Raw genomic sequence first — 19,945 nt, forward strand, 5'->3', positions numbered from 1 at the left:
TGGTGCTCAGGACGATTGTGGCTACTCTCTGGCAGATGATTACACGGGCTGCTTTATATAATTAACATTTCATTAGTTATTTATTTTTCCATATTTTCTCATTGTTTCTGTGATCAAAAAATAACATTTACATTTAAATTAAATTCTTTATGAGTCCTGTTTAAGTAGTATTTTAGTATTTTTTATACTTTGTGCAAGGCAATTGATAAGCATTAAAAACTTTGTAGATGGATCCTCCCGAGTGGCGCAGCAGTCTAAGGCACTGCATCGCAGTGCAAACTGTGTTGATACAGATGATAGTTCGATACCCGTGCTGTCCGTGACCGGGAGACCCATGAGGCGACGCACATTTGGCCCAGCATCGTCCGGGTTAGGGGAGGGTTTGGCCGGCCGGGATGTCCTTGTCCCATCGCGATGTAGAGACTCCTGTGGCGGACCAGGCACATGCATGCTGACACAGGTCACCAGGTGTATGGTGTTTCCTCCGACACATTGGTGCGGCTGGCTTCTGGATTAAGCGTGCATTGTGTCAAGAAGCAGTGTGGCTTGGCGGGGTTGTGTTTCGGGGGGACACTCTCCCGAGGCCGTACGGGAGTTGCAGCGATGGGACAAGACAATTGGATATGACGGAATGGGGGTAAATATAAATACAAATATAAAATTCAAAAACAATATTTGTGGATAGGTATAATTTGTATATATATAATGGATAACAGTAATATTTCAAATTACTAAATCAGGTAATTTTGTATACATTTATTTAAAATTGCATAGAGTGGACGCTTCTGGGGGGATTCTGGTAAGATGCCGGCAAAGTCGGCTGAATTTCGATAGACGGAAATGGCCCGATGTACTTGGGCCGATTCTGGGCAGTCATTCATTTTAATTCCGGCCCGAGTCCGACATCCGATTCTGGGCTGATTCAATCAGTTCCGGCCGCCAGGAAGAAGGCCGCTTCTGGGTCGATTCCTCATTGCTAGCTGGGTTCTGTTGCAAGTTTGGTTGCAAATTAATTCCACTCAAAAGAAGTGTGATGAGGTGCAACTAAGCAAGACATGCAACAGTTTAAATGTGTTGTATCGATGACATAATTAAGCAATAAGGCCCGAGAAGGTGTGGTACAGTATATGGCCAATATACCATTGCTAAGGGCTGTTCTAAAGCATGACGCAACACGGAGTGCCTGGCTACAGCCGTTAGCCGTGGTATATTGGCCATATGCCCCCAAAAAACCTGAGGTGACTGATATTACTGTATAAACTGCTTACCAACGTAATTAGAACAGTAAAAACATATTTTTTCATAACCGTGGTATATTTCTCTGCTATACCACAGCTTTCAGCCAGTTTATAATTCATAAATAAACACAGATGAGAGTGTGACTGGGAAATCTGTGTGTCCACAGGTCTCTACTTGGCTGTAAAACTGTCAGTTCTAGGAGGAAAAGGCTATCAATCCCCCCTCCAATTATACCCTGGACTCCTACTTCATAGGCTGTCTTCCTCTCTTACTGCCCTGCAATATTTATGGACCTCAAAGATGGTCCCACTCCATCACTCTTCTGATGTCTTAATTTCTGAGAGAAAGGAAGCCTTAAACCAATTGATCTCCCCATTGTGTATGAAAGTGCAGTGGTCGAAAAAGTACCCAATTGTCATACTTGAGTAAAAATAAAGATACCTTAATAGAAAATCACATAATTAAAAGTGAAAGTCACCCAGTAAAATCCTATTTGAGTAAAAGTCTAAGAATATTTGGTTTTAAATATACTTAAGTATTAAAAGTAAATGTAATTGCTGAATTATACTTAAGTATCAAAAGTAAAAGTATAAATCATTTCAAATTCCTCATGTGTTTAGTGAGTCCACCAGATCAGAGGCAGTAGGGATGACCAGGTATGTTCTCTTGATAAGTGTGTAAAATAGACAATTCTCCTGTTCCGTTAAGCATTCAAAATATAATGAGTACTTTTGAGTGTCAGGGAGAATGTACGAAGTAAAAAGTACATAATTTATTTCAGGAATGTAGCGAACTAAAAGTAAAAGTTGTCAAAAATATAAATAGAGTCCCTCAGAGTCCCTCAGCCCGGACCTGCCAGAGTCCCTCAGCCCGGACCTGCCAGAGTCCCTCAGCCCGGACCTGCCAGAGTCCCTCAGCCCGGACCTGNGAGTCCCTCAGCCCGGACCTGCCAGAGTCCCTCAGCCCGGACCTGCTGCCCCTTATCCCGATGCTGCCCCTTCATTTAGGTGGGTTTAGTTGGAGGGTGGTCATTGGGAGGGGGATACAGAAGCGGGGAGTGACTATGGTGGTGTGGGGACAGCGTCCGGAGCCTGAGCCACCACCGTGGTCAGATGCCCACCCAGACCCTCCCCTAGACTTTGTGCTGGTGCGCCCGGAGTTCSCACCTTAAGGGGGKGGTTATGTCACGTTCCTGACCTATTTCTGTTAGTTTGTTGTATGTGTTAGTTGGTCAGGACGTGAGTTTGGGTGGGCATTCTATGTTGTCTGTTTCTATGTTGGTTTAAGGGTTGCCTGCTATGGCTCTCAATTAGAGGCAGGTGTTTGGCGTTCCTCTAATTGAGAGTCATATTGAGGTAGGTTGTTTCACAGTGTTCGTTGTGGGTGGTTGTCTCCTGTTTCAGTGTTTGTCGCACCATACGGGACTGTTCGGTATGTTTGTACATCGTCATTTTTGTGTAGTCTATTTTTCCCTGTTCGTGCGTTCTTCGTGTTTTATTGTAAGTTCGTATGTCTAGGTTTGTCTACACATTCGTTTTGTTATTTTGTTAGTTAATTCAAGTCTAGTTCGTTTTCTGTCTTAGTTGTTTGGTCGTGTCTTTATTAAATCATGTCATTTCACAAAGCTGCGCCTTGGTTCAATCACTACTCCTCCTCTTCGGTTGAAGAGGAGGAGGACTACCGTAACAATATGCTTAAACTTTTAGATATAAGGCACTTTCTATCTGGACTTCTAGCCCAAGGCACAACAATTAGGTAATTCAAGAGTGAAGATATACCTGACCGCCGAGGAAAAGTATCCACAGACACAATACAGGTTGAAGGTTGTGACTCTCTCCTCATAGAGATTATTTTATCATGTGTGAATATTGTCTCCAGTGAGGCTTTGCAGTTTCTTTTTTGTTTATCTGAAAACAGTTTGGCTTAATTACATTGATTTGAGCCAAGGGGCCACGCTCATTATGTTTTCAAATTGAATATGGAACAAATGGTAATTGCATTGCTTGTGATAAAAACAGGTCAGAAGCTTTTCTCATTTTACTCTAAAACGTTTTACAGTATATTGAGAATATTCCACGATAATTTCCTATTTTCTGCTGCAGCAATTATTCTCTTTTTGTCATTGGTGTAAATTGACTTCTCCCACAGACAGCCCATTTCATGCATGTATGGTTTCCGTGGGCAGTTGACGCGCTGGTGAGAGAAATATGGAGCCACGGTGATTGTAAGATCATAATTGAAGAACGGCTGGACTTGAGTAATACTCGGTATATATTACAAAGTTGCATATCATCACTCATTACTTAAGTTGTACACTAGACAGGCACTGGTGCAAAAGATGATTAATGGATTATGATATCAAAACTGGGTTTCCTAACCTCTGTAAGTGTTGATAGTCCCCTCTGTGGACTGTGGTGTCACGCCCTGGCCATAGAGTTTTTTTCTTCTCTATGTTAGTTAGGCCAGGGTGTGACTAGGGTGGGCATTCTAGTTTCTTTATTTCTATGTTTTCTATTTCTTTGTTTTTGGCCGAGGGTGGTTCCCAATCAGTGGCAGCTGTCTATCGTTGTTTCTTATTGGGAATCATACTTAGGCAGTCCTTTTTCCCTCTTTCATTTGTGGGTTCTTATTTTTGCATTGGTTGTTATTTTGCCCTGCAGAACGTCACGTTCGTATTTGTTTTGTTGTTGTCGGTGTTCATTTAATAAATAAATAGAATGAACACGTACCACGCTGCGCTTTGGTCCACTTCTTCCCATGACGTTCGTGACATGTGGTGAGATATTGATTCAGCAGACAGCATCCGTGGGTGCTCTTCATAGCCATGTGGCTAAGATAGAGCAGTTTCGTGAAAAGGGGTCACGACATGTACAATACAGAGTACAGCAGGGTTATTTCCCTTTGACAGCAAACTGCCTATAACATCTTCACCAATATGGTCTCGGAACAGTTAATTTTCTGTTGCATTCAGGAACAAGTATGTTACTTAAATTATAGACTGTCAATTGTCCAACATTCACTGTTGATTGCTCACTGATCTGACGGTCTTCCATGAATGTCAATTTCTCCACTAACTGTTTCAGAACCCTGGACAGCAGTCCTGCAGATTCCACATACTGTAGGTTTGCTAAGTGGGGAGTGGGAAAGTGAAAGAAAGAGAGACTCCCGCTGGGTATTTTCACTGCAGTGCTCAGAAAAGTGGTCTATTACTAATTGCTGTGCTCAAATAGCAGAGCCCTCTACCAGAGCGGCGATGTGCACCTATTTTGGTGACTGGTGGGAACGTTATAGCCCAAACGCACTGAAAGCCAATTCTTATGCTCATAAGGCTTTTCAGTACAGATACAAGGTTCCTAAAACAACAAAATCGTTATTGTTAATTTATGGCTAAATATATGTTTTTCTTAGTCTACTCCTGTGGTGGAAGTTGAAATACTATCTGCACTGAGCTCCTCTGAGGCAGGAAGTATCAGTGGGAAACTAAAAGACCTGAACATGATCGCGGAAAAGCAGCTATTGACCCATTGAGGCCCCTGTGCCGTGAAAGTACTTACTAGAAGAAAATCAATCGTCTGAACATCAAAATTATGTTTTAATAGGAAATAAAAACTTCTCAATCTTTACTGCAAATTAATGAGATCACCTTGTTGGAATTAGATCAATGTGACATTAGTGATACACACTGCCCACTAGGGCCGGCTCCAGGCATAAGCTGCATAAAGGGTTGCTTAGGGCCCCACGGCTGCTAGGGGTCCCCCAATTCCCTTTTAGGAACTCAGTTGGAGTCTGAACTTACTATTGAGAGTAAGAATAGAAGAATACACCCGGTGCAATTTAGACATTTTGGTTGTGCATCATTCAGCAGTTTTTCCCTTGTTATGTCAGTCATTGACCGTCACTCAATTAGCCATGTCAGCAAAAAAAATGTAATTGGTAGTTAGTCTAGCCCAGAGCCCTGACCTCCAGGAGCCCACCACTGATTTGTTAGTCATTCTCTCTCATATATCATTAACATGGCGTAAGTCATGGGAAAATGTGAAGAATTACAGGAAATTTGCTTTAAAACTACAAAATGTCTTTCCACCTCATGGCAAAATGTGTAGAATTGCAGGAAATTAACTTTAAAACCCTCCACCAACAAAAGGGGGGGCAATAAAATGTTTGCCTTAAGGTGAAACAATTAGATTAATAACAAAAATCCCCATCAAAATCCGTCTGTTTAAGCTAGAGAAATCTGTTTTTTTGGCATCCGCCAATTGCAACCGTACGCATCTGCGGTTGACTGCCGAGCTACAGCGGTGTTTGTTAGACCATGAGAGATCCCAAAAACCGGTCTGCTCATGAAAATGTCTGTTGCTTCCGAATGGTTTGGCCTACAAACTTATATGACCACTCTATGGAAAGATGAGTCTTTCACAAACACGACAGTGTTTTCCGTTTTTCATCTCTCACGAACACGTACATGACGGTTTTGCTCTAGGGTGCCCACAAGCCTCACAAGACTCATCTGAAGGTAGCCTGGTACCAGTTTAAAAAATATGGAAGTACATACTGAGTGTACATGCTCTTTCCATGATATAGACTGACCAGGTGAATCCAGGTGGAAGCTATGATCCCTTATTGATGTCACTTTTTAAATCCACTTCAATTACTGTAGATGAAGGGGAGGAGACAGGATAAGTAGGACTTTTAAGCCTTGAGACAATTGAGACATGGATTATGTATGTGTGCCATTCAGAGGGTGAATGGGCAAGACAAAAGATTTAAGTGCCTTTGAATGGGGTATGGTAGTAGGTTCCAGACACACCGGTTTGAGTGTGTCAAGAACTGCAAAGCTGCAGTTTTCATGCTTAACAGTTTCCTATGTTTATCAAGAATGGTCTACCGCCCAAAGGACATCCAGCCAACTTGACACAACTGTGGGAAGCATTGGAGTCAACATGGGCCAGCATCCCTTCTTAAAACAATTCCATATAGCTTAGTAGAACTCCCCTCCTCCCCCGGCTTAGACATGGCTTAGACTGTTTAATTCCAAAAATAAGGGGTTAAATACATGTAAAAAAATAAATAATAATTATACGGTGCAGTCGGGAAGTATTCAGACCTGTTGACTTTTTCAAAACGTTACGTTACAGGCTTAGACTGTTTTTCCCCTCAAATTATCTGTCTGCATTTATAACATTTTAACGAAACTTCCTGTTTCCATCACAGCTGTTGTGATTTTTTATATATTGTATTACTTTACTCGCATAAAAGCTGAGGTTGGAAAAGTGGTTACAGAAGCTTCAAAAGGGTCTGTAGTCAGTTAAATTTTGGGGTCTGTGCTTTACCAGGTGATTGAGGTGAAGAGAGCCACTGGTGGGATGGCATGCTTTCCTTGACATCACCACTGGTCTATCCCCGAGAAACAACAAATATAACAAATATCACAATTTGTCACCGCCACTTTTAAGGACTTAATTTGTCTGTGCATCGATCTGGCTATAAAATGTGTCTGGAGAACATCGAAACATCATAATAACAACTCATAGTTATCTTTTCAAGCGCCAGTGATTTAGAGATGTTAGTTTTACTGTAAAAATAAATAAGACTAAGGAGAGGGAAACAGTTGCTATAGGACTCCATGATGGGGGAAACCATAGAACCTCTCCAAGGTACACTACCGTTCAAGAGTTTGGGGACACTTTGAAATGTCCTTGTTTTCCATGAAAACAAACATGAAATGAGTTGCAAAATGAATAGGAATTATAGTCAAGACGTTGAATAGGTTATAAATAATGATTTTTTATTTAAATAATAATTGTGTCCTTCAAACTTTGCTTTCGTCAAAGAATCCTCCATTTGCAGCAATTACAGCCTTGCTGACCTTTGGCATTCTAGTTGTCAATTTGTTGAGGTAATCTGAAGAGATTTCACCCCATGCTTCCTGAAGCACCTCCCACAAGTTAGATTGGGTTGATGGGCACTTCTTGCATACCATACGGTCAAGCTGCTCCCACAACAGCTCAATAGGGTTGAGATCCGGTGACTGTGCTGGCCACTCCATTATAGACAGAATACCAGCTGACAGCTTCTTCCCTAAATAGTTATTGCATAGTTTGGAGCTGTGCTTTGGGTCATTTTCCTGTTGTAGGAGGAAATTGGCTCCAATTAAGCGCTGTCCACAGCGTATGGCATAGCATTGCAAAATGGAGTGACAGCCTTCCTTCTTCAAGATCCCTTTTACCCTGTACAAATCTCCCACTTTACCACCACCAAAGCACCCCCAGACCATCACATTGCCTCCACCATGTTTGACAGATGGTGGCAAGCATTCCTCCAGCATCTTTGAATTTTTTCTGCGTCTCACGAATGTTCTTCTTTGTGATCCGAACACCTCAAACTTAGATTCGTCTGTCCATAACACTTTTTCCAATCTTCCTCTGTCCAGTGTCTGTATTCTTTTGCCCATATTAATATTACATTTTTATTGGCCAGTCTGAGATATGGCTTTTTCTTTGCAGCTCTGCGTGGAAGACCAGCATCCCGGAGTCGCATCTTCACTGTTGATGTAGAGACTGGTGTTTTGCGGGTACTATTTAATGAAGCTGCCAGTTGAGGACTTGTGAAGCGTCTGTTTCTCAAACTAGACACTCTAATGAACTTGTCCTCTTGCTCAGTTGTGCACCAGGGCCTCCCACTCCTCTTTCTAGTCTGGTTAGAGACAGTTTGCGCTGTTCCATGAAGGGAGTAGTACACAGCGTTGTACGAGACCTTCAGTTTGGCAATTTCTCGCATGGAATAGCCTTCATTTCTCAGAACAAGAATAGAATGACGAGTTTCAGAAGAAAGTTCTTTGTTTCTGGCCATTTTGAGCCTGTAATCGAACCCACAAATGCTGATGCTCCAGATACTCATCTAGTCTAAAGAAGGCCAGTTTAATTGCTTCTTTAATCAGAACAACAGTTTTCAGCTGTACTAACATAATTGCAAAAAGGTTTTCTAATGATCAATTAGCCTTTTAAAATAATAAACTTGGATTAGCTAACACAATGTGCCATTGGAACACAGGAATGATGGTTGCTGGTAATGGGCCTATGTACGCCTATGTAGATATTCCATTAAAGAAATATGCCGTTTCCAACTACAATAGTCATTTACACCTTTAACAATGCCTACACTGTTTTTCTGATCAATTTGAGGTTATTTTAATGGGCAAAAAAAAGTGCTTTTCTTTCAAAAACAAGGACATTTCTAAGTGACCCTAAACTTTTGAACGGTGGTGTATTTAACATCATGTTCAGTTGAGAATGATGCTATACAAGACTTTAAACAGAGGATTGACTCCATTGACATCCCACCTTGAAGTTACTGAGCATAGTCAATATGTCTTTAAAACAATGTTAAGGTCAAACACTTCCAAATTAGGAAATAAACTATTTTGTCTCCAGAACTTAGCAAACCTCTGGTAAGACAGTGCAGAGAGATTACTGTATCCCATCTGTAACATCGATTTTGAACCATGGCAAAGTAAGTGGAAGTAGACAAAATTAATACATTGGATTCAGGGAGTTTCAGGGAGTAAAGATTTTTAATGGGTGAAACCTGCCTGAACTTGGCTGGACATGTCGCTCACTAGTGACTCAAGGCCATGGAATGGGAAAAGAACCATACTTATTTAGTTTGATATGATACAAAAAAAATCTAGCTTTATTTTAGCATTAATGTCATGTTCATTATTTATCCCCATGTTAGCCTTATGGACTGAATTTCTATCTTATATTTGTAGGTTCTATTGATTGCTTGTCTTTGTTATTGTCTAAGCTGTACTGGCAAATGGCTGTGTTTCTATTTTCTGCAGACGCACCCAGACTTATCATCATCCTTCTAGTCTGGCACTCAACCACAGTACCACGAGGCGAAGGTCCTGCCCTCTCTATTACTTCACTTTCATCCACATTAAGGGTGAAACACTTTTTAAATCAGCAGAATTTGCTCCATTTTCACCTCAACCTTGTTATCTGTCTCTGTGAGAGACGTACATCTGTGGAATGGGCCTCTTCTCTCCTCCTCCCCCTAGGCAAGCAGGCAACAGTAACCTGCAGAGTCAGTAGAGAAGAGAGAAAAGAGGAGCTGAGTAATAGTTGAGAAGTCACTGATGGCCTGTGCAGTGCTGTGGAGAAAGATCACCATGAAACTGTGTCTCTCACCAGGGGCTTGTTCAGACTTGCAACACCAGGCATACACTATAATTCTCTTGGTTCCCCCTGTGTTAACATGAAAGACTCCTCAGTGTCCTGTACTCTACTACTGTATGAAAATCTAGTGTGCTGTTTTGTTGCTGCTGTGATGTTCATCGTCAACTATTCTAAGAGTTTATTTTTACTGTGAAGATAAAACGTTTAATTTTGCTCTATACTTGAGCATTTTGGATTTCAGATGACATGTTTCATATGAGGCGACAGTACAGAATGCCACCTTTTAATTTAGAATGTTTTCATACATACTGTATCTGTATCTGAAGAACTGGACCAAAGCGCAGCGTGGTAAGTGTTCATGACTTTTATTGAACTGAACACTGAAACAAAAAAACAAAGTGAATAAACGAAACCGAAACAGTCCTGTCAGGTGCAGAACACTAAACAGAAAACAACTACCCACAAAACACAGGTGGGAAAAGGATACCTAAGTATGGTTCCCAATCAGAGACGACGATAGACAGCTGTCCCTGATTGAGAACCATACCCGGCCAAAACATAGAAATAGAAAACATAGAAAAATGAACATAGAATGCCCACCCAAATCACACCCTGACCAAACCAAAATAGAGACATAAAAAGCTCTCTAAGGTCAGCTAGCACGCAAGCTTGTGACTCTACAAACTTGTTGGATGCATTTGCAGTTTTTTGGGGTTGTGTTTCGGATTATGTTATGCCCAATAGTAATGAATGGTAAATAATGTATTGTGTCATTTTGGAATCCCTTTTATTGTTAATAATAATATAATATGTTATGGAACTTTTCTACATTCATGTGGAGGCTACCACGATTACAAATAATCATGAATGAATCGTAGATAATGAGTGAGAAAGTTACACAGGCATAAATATCATACCCTCCCGAAAATGCTAACCTCCCATATTATTGGTAATGGTGAGAGATTAGCATGTCTTTAGGGTATGATCTTCATGCATCTGTAACTTTCTCACTCATCATTATTGTCACGCCCTGATCTGTTTCACCTGTCTTTGTGCTTGTCTCCACCCCCCTCCAGGAGTCGCCCATCACCCCCATTATCCCTGTATATAACTATGTTTTCTGCTTGTCTGTTGCCAGTTCGTCTTGTTAGTCAAGTTTACCAGCATTTGTCCTGACCACTCTGCCTGACCCTGACCCTGAGCCTGCCTGCCGTCCTGTACCTTTGCCTCTGTTGCTGTAATAAACATTGTTACTTCGACACGGTCTGCATCTGGGTCTTACCTTATCCTGATATTATTCACGATTAATTCACGATTATCCGTAATCATGGTAGCATCCACATTAATGTAACATCCCTGACTCTTCCTAAGTTCTTTGTGAATTTTTGTCATGTAAGTAAATCATGCTGCCGTCACTGTCGCCAAGCAGCAGAGGAAGTATTCTGATGAGTCTCTGAGGGCGAGGAAATGCAATCTTAAGCCTTTCTACATACAGCCATACACACAACCCTTCAGGTCACTTCCGTGGAGAGGGAGGGAAAGTTTGTCAATGTGTCCTGCTACAGTATGTCTACGGTATGTCTACATCTGTAATGTGTTTACCCACATGAAAAAAGAGCACAGGTTACTATAAAATAGTACTTACTGTAGAATACTATACTATACTCTGTAGTATCCCTTGATCATGCGTAGTACTTACCATAGAATTTCTTAGTATACTGTAGAATATTATACTACACACTGTAGTATCCCCCTCGATAGTGTAGTTCCTACTATACAATTTTGTAGCATACTGTAGAATACTACAATTCTATACTAGCCTCAATCATTTGTAATACTTACTATAACATATTGTAGTATACTGTAGAACACTATAGTAATGTCCGCAATAACACTACCGTTTTTTAAACTATAGTAATACTACAGTATTTAATTTACATATACCCCACCCATTCCTATCACACATATCCCAGCTCCTGGTTCCATGGCAAACAGGTGCTTTTAAAGGAGCCCCATTCTCCAAAACAATGGAAAATTGCCATGGAAGGATGCCAGTGACAGACCACACAGTGAGATAACAATCAAAGGCCTATCAACCTCCATCACCTCATAGAAAATCAAAGAAGAACTACAAAATCAAGAAGTTGCCACACAAATATCAACAGGATCATCAGCAGGAGGACCAAACAACCTAGAACCTTTGACAGGGACCATCTAGCCTGGCCTAAAGACTCAAAAAAAGGGTTCTTCATGGGTTTCTTTCATTACATGGTAGAAAACCCCCATATCCCTGTCCATGTTACACAATGTTTTAACTGCCAGCTTTTCAAACACACTGCACAGAATTGCACTAACCCCACCAAGTGTGTGAAATGTGGAGTAGAACACTCACACAAAATGTGCACCATAGAAAAGCATGATGCCAAATGTGCCAACTGTGGGGGGGAGCCCACTCTGCTGCCTCCAAGCAGTGCCCTACCTACCTGGCCTTGGTAGGCCCCAATCAGCCTCTCAGTCCAGCCTCAGTCCCAGCCCCAAAACCAGGCCCGACCTGTCTAGAGGGCACTGACCAAATGCATTGACCTCCAAATTGAACTCCTTGGCCTATGCAAGGATAACTCCCTGTACAGCTCAATCTTGAAGTGTCTGGAGAAGCACCTCAATAATTTGCACTTTACTGCCTCAGCGCAAATTTAAAAATATATATTTTAACCGTTCCTAATTGATAATTTTTTTTATGTTTTACACATTAATATCAGGGGACTCTGGGCCAACAGAGAACTTTCAACAGCTTATAAAGAGTTCCATGCTGCTTCCATTAATTAAATGTTTTTATCAACCAACGTGGACTTCTCTTTACAAGGATATTATATCCTTAGGAGGGACAGGACCCAGAGTCACAGGGGAGGAGTGGCTCTCCTGATTAACCTCTTGACGCCTGGGGTCATATTATTATTATTTTTTTAAATAACGTTCCCAAGGTAAACAGACTATTTCTCAGGTCCAGATCGTAGAATATGCATATAAGTTACAGATTAGGATAGAAAACACTCCAAAGTTTCCAAAACCGTCAAAATATTGTCTGTGAGTATAACAAACTTTTCCAACGGCTTCCTCAGGCTGTGACCAGGCTTTAGACATAGTTTCAGGCTTTTATTTTGAAAAATGAGCGAGATCTTTCAAAAGTAGTCAGGTGTCCTTTGATTAGTTCCTGCGCGCGAGAGGGGTAGCTCTCCATTTTCTTTCTCTCTTTTATTGAATAGGTTACGGTCCGGTTGAAATATTATCGATTATGTTTGTTAAAAACAACCTGAGGATGGATTATAAAAAACATTTGACATGTTTCTACGAACATTACAGATACTTTTTGGAATTTTCGTCGAACGGAACGAGGCTTTGGTTTTCTGAACATAACGCGCAACCCAAATGGCGTTTTTTTTGTTATAAAAGTAATATTTATCGAACAAAAATAACATTTATTGTTTAACTGGGAGTCTCGTGAGTGCAAACATCTGAAGATTATCAAAGGTAAGCGATTAATTCTATTGCTTTTCTGACTTTCGTGACCATGCTAATTTGGGGCTAGCTGTTCTTGCATTGATTGATACACTCACAAAAGCTTGGATTGCTTTCGCTGCAAAGCATATTTTCAAAATCTGACACGATAGGTGGATTAACAACAAGCTAAGCTGTGTTTTGGTATATTTCACTTGTGATTGCATGATTATAAATATTTTTTGTAATAATTTGCGCGCTGCAATTCAGCGGTTGTTTAGAAAAATTATCCCGCTAAAGGGATCCGTAGCGCAGAGAAGTTTTAAGAGTTTACTCTCCTTCATTGAAACCTCCATCATATTAACCCCAGATCAATTAAAGCTAAACTAATTCATCACAACCAGAGTCAGGTTGAGCAACATAACAAGCCTGACTCTGGCCTCCAACTACTGCACTTCTGGAATCATCCCCTCCCCATCTCTTCCACCACCTGCTCCAGCAAGACAAACTCATCATTATGTGAGATTTCAATGCCAAACACCTGTCTTTCAACAGCAAATCTATCAACACGGCGGGTAAAACACTCCACTCCATCCTAAATCAGAATGACCTTGTCTTATTAAGCAATGACCAGCCCACCTTCTACTCAACATCATATAAATTCACTGACACACTGGACCTCTGTTTCTGCACCCACGAGCTTGCTGCCAAGGTAGCCATGTTCTCGGCATGTGGAGATGTAGGAAGTGACCACTTACAGATACTCACTTCGCTCTCCCTCCATACCTAACCTGCAAGAAAAATTAAGAAATATTATTACAAAACAGCAAACTGGCAAAAATATAGAGACATAGTATCCACCAAGAACTCTGACCTACCCCCCCGTGACCCTGAACGGTGGACCTGTGCCAAATTCTCTTTTCTGCCAGAGAATCTTCTGTCAAACGCCAAAGCCATTCCAAACATCCCAAACCTCTTCCCCCTCACCTCCTCCAGTTGAAACGGAAGGCACGTAGAGAGTGCATGAAGTACAGATCTGAGGAAACAAAAAGAAAAGTGAACCAGCTATAAACCCAAATAAGAACAATAAAGGCTAAAGAAAGAGAAAACTACTAGGATAGATATTTTTTTTAAACTAAACACAGATCCAAACCCCAAAACCTTCTGGCAAAAAGTTGACATGTTAAATGGCAGGGCAAACAGCTCAAAATTAACAGTGCTGAAACACAATGGGAAGATTGTCAAAGAGGACCGTAAAAGGGCTAACATATAGTATTTAAAGACCACCTACAGCAAGTCCATTCCTGTCCTCCAGGCCCCCTGTTCGACCTAGAATGGAAGGTAATTGTTGACCGGCTTTACTTGGGTCATCATGCTCTAGCGGCTCCTTGTGGCGGGCCGGGTACCTGCAGGCTGACCTCGGTCATCAGGTGAACTGTGTTTCCTCCGCTGGCTTCCGGGTTAAGCGTGCAGGTGTTAAGAAGCGTGGTTTGGTGGTTCATGTTTCGGACGATGCATGACTTGACCTTTGCACCCCGAGTCCGTTGAGGAGTTGCAGTGATGAGACAAGATTGACATTGGGGAGAAAAAGGGTGCAAAATACATATAAATAAAACAATTTTTAAAATCGCCTCCTTCTTTCCTTAGTCAAATCTCTGACTTGCTCACCCCTTCACACAGGCCATTTCCCCAAACCCTGGAAATCAGCCTTGGTTACCATGATCCCAGAATCCAACAAAGACCCCCACCACCAACCAACTAGCATTCTCTGCAGTCTAGGTGAGCTCCTCAAGAGTGTCTTGGCCGACAGGCTTCAGAAACATTTTGATCAGTGGCGGTTGGTGACGTTTAAGATGAGGGAGGATGATACTTTTTTATGAGCGTGGTCTTATTTCTATTACAATATTGGACGACTGTCATTCATATTACATTCACCCAGCTCAATATAACTTCGATAGGTTTAGGCTACTATATGATACTCACATTTTCCTTGTACCCATCCTGATGTTGCTACAACCTAGCATATGAATGACAGTTTACAACGTAGGTGCACAGGTCAGAGAATTATGAGTAATCAAGGTGACAGGCTGTTACGCGGAGTGGAACAGGGAAACCCAAGAGCAGACTCAGACAAGGAGACTGGGATGAAGTAACCAAGGTATTTTTGGAAACACAGGGGGAAGATGGAGTGTAGGCCAGGAGAAGCTCGGGCGGGTTGCAGGAAACCAGGTGCGGCAGCTGAGGCTGGAGCGAGAGGGGCTGGGACAGGGTGAGCAGGTCCAGAGGGGAATCCAAGGGAGCAGTAGAGTGAGGAATCCAGGGCAGAGTAGCAGGATGAGGAGACGTGGAACTGGAGACAGGAACCAGAGTCAGAAAGGGCAGAACTGTAGCGGGGAGGAAAACCGTGTCAGGCATGGAAAACAGGCACAGCAGGATAACAGGATCTAAATAGTAACAAACGGCTAGAAACTTAGACTGACTGAGCAGAGATTACGATCTGGCAGTGTGAAAGTGGCAGGACTGAGTATTTGTAGAGGTCTTGATTATGGAACAGATTGCAGCTGGTGGAGATCTGCTCTGACTCCAGCACACCTGTCTCCACCCACACACACACACACACAGAGGGAGAGGGAGAGAGAACTGGGGGAGCGGCAGCAGGTCAAGGAGACACAGGATAAGCAGTAGAGGGCGTGGCAGGAGCAGATGTAACACAGACTGTGACACATTAATTACCACCTTGCACACTCTTGCCTGCATCTAGCTGATCTAGGGAGTAATCATTAGTCCAAAAGTTGCAAATGAGAGATCCTCTTGGACATATTCAGCCATGTTTATACCTTTTTCATCTCTGGAGAGACCTGAAAACAGCCGTGCAGCAACGCTTCCCATCCAACCTGACAGAACTTGAGAGGCTCTGCATAGAAGAATGGGAGAAACTCCCCAAATACAGGTGTGCCAAACTTGTCATACCCAAGAAGACTCGAGGCTGTAATCGCTGCCAAAGGTGCTTCAACAAAGTACAGATTAAATGGTCTGAATACACATGTAAATGTGATATTTCAGCTTAAAATTTTTCATGAATGAATTCTAAAAACCTGTTTTTGTTTGGTCTTTATGGGGTATTGTGGGGAGATTGATGAGGTGAAAAAACTATTTCATCAATTTCAGAATGAGGCTGTAACCTACCAAAATGTGGAAAAAGTCAAGGTGTCTGAATACTTTCCAAAGGCACTGTAAATATTGTAATACTACAGTATTTATACCATAGTATACTATAGTACTTTTTAATGTGGGTACTGATTATTACTTTGTTTCTTTTTATTTTTTTTATTTTTACCTTTACTTTCCCAGTTTTGCTTGTTTGGCAACCTCCCTAATGTTTTTTTTTTCAGAAGTTGTGCCCCTCTTTGTTTCATTGGCAGTAGGACTGTGGCCTTTGATGAACTGTGAGAACCATGATGGCAGGCCCCTTTGAGAGGCCTGGGGAGTTGGCACAGGGAGAGTCCTAGTAATCAAGCCCTCTCAGGCTAAAGAAGGGAGAAGGGGGAGCCTTTGAAATGTCCTTTGTTCTCCAAAGTCAAATTAAACAGTGAGCAGCATGCCACCAAGCAACTTTCCTAACTAGCTGAGAGCAGCATCACTGGCAATTTGAATAGAAGCCAATAAACACAGGAGCAGAGAGAGCACTGGGGTGTTGTTGATCGTTTCCCCAAAGGAAGTGGTCTATCATGCTTTTGGTTCATTGGCTGTCCAACCAATTGTATTATGCCCTCAAAGCCCAGGTCTTCTGTGTTGTTGTCTTCTCATTAAATACAAAAGACAAAGGAGTTAATTAAAGATCCCCCAACAAGCTCTGTCATTAAGAGAACAGGAGGTAAGGGATGTGCTTCATGAGAGCCTCACATTGTCAAGTCATATTAATCATGTAGAGACCATAATTGAGAAAAACAAGCTGGTACTTCTGGTACATTTTAGAACCGATTTCCAACTGAGAAATCCAATCAAAAACACATTCCCTCTTATGCATATTTTTCTTCCTCTATTGTATTGGATAGCAAACTTCCATTGGTAAATGTAATATATTTGTCCAGACTTTGTTTCGGTTTACAGAACTGGGGGAATCCAGAGAGATACACTTCAAGCTGTGTGTGGGTTGAATATAATACAGTCTTGCTAAATCCTATTTGATCCTTTACCATTTGCTTATTTTCAGCAGACAGGGAGGCAGGAGCAAGCAGTAAAACGACAAAGTGCTGATGGGAGATTTCATTGTGTAATATATTTATATATTGCTGACTGGACAGACTTGGGCTCATCGATCAATTAATCATCATTGCATGACAGCCATCAATACTCTACCCAGAGCTCTACCCATATCTAAAGTCAGTTTCCCTAAAAATGTAATTTTGTTGGTGAGCATCCAGTGTCCTCGTTAATGCCCTAACTGCAATACTTCTGCTTACAGTAGAATCCAGTAGAATTCAAAATAACAAAGTTTGTTTTTGCACAAGGACATTGTAAAGGAAAGAGGATAGGGGGAGTATTCTCAGAGGAAGATGACACAGGGTCAGTTGTGTGTGCAGCTGAAATGCCAGCCAGCAATGTGACCTCTCCCCATCTGCTTCCTTCCGCCACCTAAGAAAAACACTATAATAAATACTACAGTAATGTCTGCAAAAACACTGCAGGCCGCAAAAGCACTACTTTTTTAAACTATAGTAAATACTACAGTATATAATTTGCATATGCCCTGCCCATTCCTCTTCCCATGTCTCAATTTGTGTCACCCATAAGTGAAAAACCTACATGCCAAGTATAGATCATATTGTGTTACATACAAGTTATAGAAAAGAGCAGAAGCTATATCTACCTACCTACCTACCTACCTACCTACCTACCTACCTACCTACCTACCTACCTACCTACCTACCTACCTACCTACCTACCTACCTAACCTACCTACCTACCTACCTACCTACTACCTACCTACCTACCTACCTACCTACCTACACCTACCTACTACCTACCTACCTACCTACCTACTCTACCTACCTACCTACCTTACCTACCCTACCTACCTACCTACCTCTACCTACCTACCTACCTACCTACCTACCTACCTACCTACCTACCTACCCACCCACCTACAGGTTATAGAAAATAGCAGAAGCTCTGAAGCTCCACAGTCTTACCTACCTACAGGTTATAAAAAATGTGCTCTTTTAGTATTTCTCCAGTAGGTTTCCTCACAGAGAAAGCCTCCACCTCTATGTCAAAGATAATAAAACAGAAACACTATAATAAATACTACAGTCATGTCTACAAAAACACTACAGTAAATACTACAGTATATGACAGTCTGCAAAAAATGACAGTAAATACTACAGTATACTACAATTCGCAAAAACACTACATTGAATACTTAAGCAATATGGCACGAGGGGTGTGGTATATGGTCAATATAGTATGGCTGGCTGTTCATATGTACGACGCAAAGCGGTGTGCCTGGATACAGCCCTTAGCCATGGTATATTGGCCGTATACCACAAACCCCCAAGAGGCCTTATTGCTATTATAAACTGGTTACCAACGTAATTAGAGCAGTACAAATATTGTCATACCCGTGGTATACGGTCTGATATACCACGGCTGTCAGCCAATCAGCATTCAGGACTCTAACCACCCAGTTTATAATATACTATATAGCACAGTTTTCTTTTACTTCAGTATTTATACTATTGTTAACAGTAAATACTACAGTATACTCCAATATACTACAATAAATACTGCACTTTAGTCTGCAAAAACACTACAGTATACTATCGTATTTTTTTGTATACTGTGGTATGATTTCCTTCTCCATTTCCTCTCCCCTCCCCATGGGTCTAAGGAACAGATGGAGCACGGTGCTTCCAAAGCCCCATCATTACAGGATGGATTATGTCACTGGCAGGAGCCTTCCATTGTTGTCTATTTGGTGTATCGTTATCTCCAAGGTAACAGGGGTGGCTTCCAAAGCTACATTGTGCCAGGCGTCCCCCTGTTGGAGTGGAAGAGAGGATCCTCGCTCCTTACTCACAGGCTGCTGTCTCCCTCACTCTCCAGCTGGGTTCCACTTCCAACAATGGGTGTTTGTGTTCTTATGATGTGGTAACCACAGGACACTGTTTCCTCATATGGCCATGTTTTTTATTTGGTCTATATTACCTCTGATTTCTAATGTCTCATACACACACACACACACACTTTTCTTTAATTAGTCAGTGATTCATTACATGATGTTCTGGCTGTAAGTGGGTTTCTTTGTTTAGTCTCATAGCGCCACTTACTGCAAAAATTGGAGCAGTGCGATAGTGTCCTTGTGCTAGAAGGCCGCTAGGTGGCGACAATGTAAAACATTAATCGTAGACTTTCCCTAAGTCTCTCCTTGGACTGGTGTAGTGCCCTTTCTATATTGACATTGGGCGTGTTCAAGTGGATCACTTTTGTCAAGACGTTGACCAACGTTGGTCACCGCCTTTCAAAGTGTGTTGCATTATGGGTATAAAAATTGTCTGACTTGTGACTACATGTCAACTGTATGGCCTTTACAACAACCATGTGATCAAAGGTCATGAACTTTCGACAGCAGTCGACTGAACAGTTGCTCCTCACCAACTGCAACTTAAAGTCTGAACCAAAGCATTGTGGGAGACAACTTTTTTCAGTTTTTTTCTAAGCAAAAGGCGCTACAGGCTCCTAAATGATTGATGTCGCCACCAATCATTGGTTATTATCAATGTATGTTTACTGTTTTTCTGTGAATGACTATTTAGAGCTTAAATACATCTTCATCCTTACATTCTTGCAATCTAATTACATAGGCCTACATGTGATCCAAATGTGGGGGCAACATTGTAAAACAGAGTGCGTGTGGGTTGGTTTCTGTATGTTTGGAACTCGGTAGTGAGTGTTGCAACCGAGGACAGACATTTTTAAAGCGCTACATGCTTCAGCACTTGGCGGTCCTGTTCTGTGAGCTTGTGTGGCCAACC

The 19,945-nt window shown here is 41.7% G+C and overlaps 1 non-coding gene across 1 annotated transcript; it reads left to right on the forward strand.

The window, feature by feature from the left end:
- Window positions 1–18,121: 18,121 nt before the first annotated feature.
- Window positions 18,122–18,174, forward strand: LOC111970793 (U7 small nuclear RNA). Its single transcript, XR_002878160.1, has one exon. It is a non-coding gene; the product is annotated as a U7 small nuclear RNA (small nuclear RNA).
- The last annotated feature ends 1,771 nt before the right edge of the window (window positions 18,175–19,945 follow it).

The sequence above is a fragment of the Salvelinus sp. IW2-2015 genome, linkage group LG11 (genome assembly GCF_002910315.2).
Source record: "Salvelinus sp. IW2-2015 linkage group LG11, ASM291031v2, whole genome shotgun sequence".
In the NCBI taxonomy this organism is placed as follows: Eukaryota; Metazoa; Chordata; class Actinopteri; order Salmoniformes; family Salmonidae; genus Salvelinus; species Salvelinus sp. IW2-2015.